The following is a 3814-nucleotide window of genomic DNA, read 5'->3' as shown; positions in this document are numbered from 1 at the left end:
AAACATTTCCTTATTTTTCAATCACATATTCTTCATCAATATACTATTTCAAAATATATTTTTTACATAAAAATAATTTCCAAACACCCTCTAAATTTATATTAACAAAAAAAAAAATTAATATGACGTTCAAAATAATTCTATTCGTGCATTACACGTGCGATAGACGAGTACAGATAGAAGATCTAAAAAAGCAACTTCAGCTTAACCACCATGCAGCCCACGCCCCTTTGAGAAGCATGAACTAAGTGCTACCAATACCTTCTCTTTCTCTCACCCACATAATAATATGTTTCAGTTCTCCCCTCTCATCGCATCTCAGATTTACAAATAACATATTTACATACATATCCATGTACATACATACAATACCCAGAGAGAACAATGAAACACCGTCCCCGCCCCAAAAATCTATCCTCCGACGACGGCGCCGCCGTCTCATCCTCCGAAGCCTTGATTCCCATGACGTCACCAATGGCGTCATCATCACTATCGCATATGGTATTGTCGATAGAGAAGCCTTCCGTGGCAGTCGAGGATCACTCCAGGGATGCTGGGGCAACCGCCGCATCCACGACGGCATCGAAATCAGTAGTGGTCGAGCTGCGGGCGGACTACTCGGCGCTTTGCAAGTGTTTCATTGCAAATTTTCCACGAATCTAATCGCGCACACTGTGGAGTAAGTATTTCGAAGTGGGTGGCCTTGATTGCCGGTTGCTAATCTATCCCAAGGGTGACTCACAGGCCCTTCCGGGCTACCTCTCCATCTATTTACAAATTATGGACCCTCGCAACACTGCCTCCTCTAAATGGGACTGTTTTGCTAGCTACCGTCTTGCCATTAAAAATTCCTCGGATTCCTCAAAGTCTGGGCACCGGGATAGCTGGCACCGGTTTTCGTCCAAGAAGAAGTCTCATGGGTGGTGGATTTCGCCTCTTAATTTCCTCTTAGACCCTACGCTTGGCTTTCTACATTCCTCGAATGATTGCATTCTCATTACTGCAGATATCCTAATTCTCCCTGAATCATTTTCATTTTCTCGGGATAATTATGATTTGCAGTCCAATGATGTGTCGACTACTGTGGGAGGGGGAGGGTTATGGGGCATGTAGGTGGGGACATTTTAAGTGGGAAGTTCACTTGGAGACTGCATAATTTTAGTTTGTTCGAGGATTTGATTAAATCTCAGAAAATTATGAATCCAGTTGTTCCAGTTGGAGAGTGTAATCTGCGGATTAGTGTTGTCAATGTGGTAGAGTATTTGTCAAGGTGTTTGGAGAATAAGGATACCGAGAATAATGTTTTGATGTCAGATAAGAGTTGCTGGTGTTTGTTTAGGATGTCGGTGTTAAATCAGAAGCCGAGTGCCGGTTCAAAACACATTCGTAGGGACAGTTTTGGCCGCTTTGTGGCTGATAATAAAGGTGGAGATAACACCTGTTTGGGGTGGAATGACTATATGAAGATGGAGGATTTGTGGGACCTGAGTCAGGGTTCTTGGTGGACAACACAGCAGTTTTTATCACACCCTTCCATGTGATCAAGGAGTTGAGCAGTTTTTCAAAGAGTAGCACGTAGTGGTGGGAGGAACGGAGGGAATGCGAGGAAGTCAGATAGGAACATGGGGAGGTTTACTTGGAGGATTGAGAACTTTTACGCAGTTGAAGGATATTTTGAAGAAGAGGAAGATTACAGGGCTTTGTGTTAAGAGTAGGAGGTTTCAGATTGGAAATCGAGATTGCTGTCATCAATTACCCAAAAGGTACGTCATGTTAATGCTCTGTTGTATAAACATCATAATTTGAGTTGCTGGCACAAACATCATATTTTCCAAACTTTAGCTGTGCCATTTGTTGTTCTTGTACTCGTATGCCTTTGTTATCTATTGTTTCTCTGTGTGGTTGTTACTATACCATTGAGGTTGACTCACATTACATTATTTGAGCTGATAGCATGTACATTGTTGAAGAGTTTGCCACTGATTCTGTTCTTGCTTTCGGAATAATTTAGCATTTATTCAGTTTGCTTTGGTTCTTGAATAGTGAAAAAAAGGAATCCGCAGAATGCTGTAGCGAATTAGTTCTCATACCATAATTGAGAAGGAATTTTTTTATTATTATTATTTATTATTATTATTATTATTTTTTTATGCTTGTTGTTTATGCATCATGCCATTAGAACTTGTTGGTCAAACAAATTTTCAGTTGTTGTTCCTAAAATTGGCACTGTTTCCTTTATTTCACATTCTGAGCTTAATTTGCTCAGTAATAAAGGAATCTCACAATCGCTATTCCAAGTCTGCAAAGGATTGGGATGGCGTGACTTTGTGACACTTGCTATCTCTTTGATCAGGATTCTGGATTTCTAGTCTAGGACAGTGTTGTCTTCTCTGCGTGGTTCTTATACTGAGAGAAATCAATGATGCAGGAATTCACTGATCAGGAAGCTGAATCTGGAAATGCCTGTTTCAGTTGGAGGGAAAAATGAGTTCATTCACATGGAAGGTGGAGAACTTCTTATTCTTCAAGGAAATAATAGAAACTAGAAAAATATTTAGCAAATTTTTTCAAGCCGGGAGATGTGAGCTTCAAATTGGTGGGTGCATTTTCCTGATTTTCCTTTTTTCTACCACCTACTGTCATTTTGTAGATGACTTGTTTTAATGTTTCCCTAATGCTTCCTTGATTCTGCAGGTATTTATGAGTTATTTGGCACCATATGTATATATTTGGTGAGTGACGATAACAATTTTTGGTTCAGATACAGGATGGCAATTGTAAATCAAAAAACTCCATCAAAAACTGTTTGGAAAGAGTCGTCAATTTGCATAAAAACATGGAATAATTCCATTCTTCAATTCATGAAGGTGTCCAATATGTTGGAAGTAGATGCAGGATTTCTTTTACTAGATACAGTTGTCTCTGTTTGTGATATCTTGGACTGCTGTCCATGGTTTGAGTATTCAGACCTAGAGGTTTGTAGTTCTTCTGATTAGTCTCAAAATCTGCTAACTCTGATAAAAATCCATTCATGCTTTATTGAGCGAATAACAGACTTCAAGCTAGATGTTTATTCATGCAAGTAATGGAGGTACCGACTCTAACAGTCCACCTCCACCTCCCGAAGTCAATGACTATTCATAGCTATTATTTCCTTGACACCAAAGAAGAGTTCAACCCAAAAAAACAGCAAAAACAAAAGTTAAAAATTAAAAATGGAAAAGGAAGAATGTTTTTATTTTTATGTTGCTATACTTTGTTTATTCGTTGAAATTCTATTCTGTCCTTGAAAAATTCTCTTTCTTGGATTATTTCGTTTCCCTTCCTAGTTAGAACACCATCAGTTCATAGATAGTTTGCTTGGCTGCTGTGCATTACCTTCCCAGCATCTAATACTTTTCTTTACTAGAGATGTATGTGGCAGTTGCCATCAACTTCTTGACTTGATAATTTTATATTTATCTAAATGTATGTGCACTTGTTAAACGCATGTACATTTTTTGGTCAGATTTTAGCCTCTGAAGATGATCGAGATGCCCTGACAACTGACCCTGATGAACTCATTGATTTTGATGATAGTGAAAGAATAAGTGAAGATGAGGAAGACATCTTTAGAAATCTTCTTTCTAGGGCAGGTTTCACCTTACATATGGAGGTAATCCTTCTCTTCCCCAGGTCACTTTGAGAGAGAAACTCCTCATGGATGCTGATGCTATAGCTGGTTTCTTGACCGGACTTCGTGTTTTTTTTGATGACCCTGTAAAAGTGAAGCGCCTACTTCTTCTGACAAAGATATCTGGTAATAATGATGAAA

The 3814-nt window shown here is 39.0% G+C and overlaps 1 pseudogene; it reads left to right on the top strand.

The window, feature by feature from the left end:
• The first annotated feature begins 266 nt into the window (after positions 1-266).
• Positions 267-3814, top strand: part of LOC111393133 — a 7103-nt pseudogene continuing 3555 nt past the window's right edge.

This window comes from Olea europaea, chromosome 4 (assembly GCF_002742605.1).
Source record: "Olea europaea var. sylvestris chromosome 4, O_europaea_v1, whole genome shotgun sequence".
In the NCBI taxonomy this organism is placed as follows: domain Eukaryota; kingdom Viridiplantae; phylum Streptophyta; class Magnoliopsida; order Lamiales; family Oleaceae; genus Olea; species Olea europaea.
The sequence above is the reverse complement of the archived record's forward strand: the minus strand, read 5'-3'. Positions and strand labels throughout refer to the sequence as shown.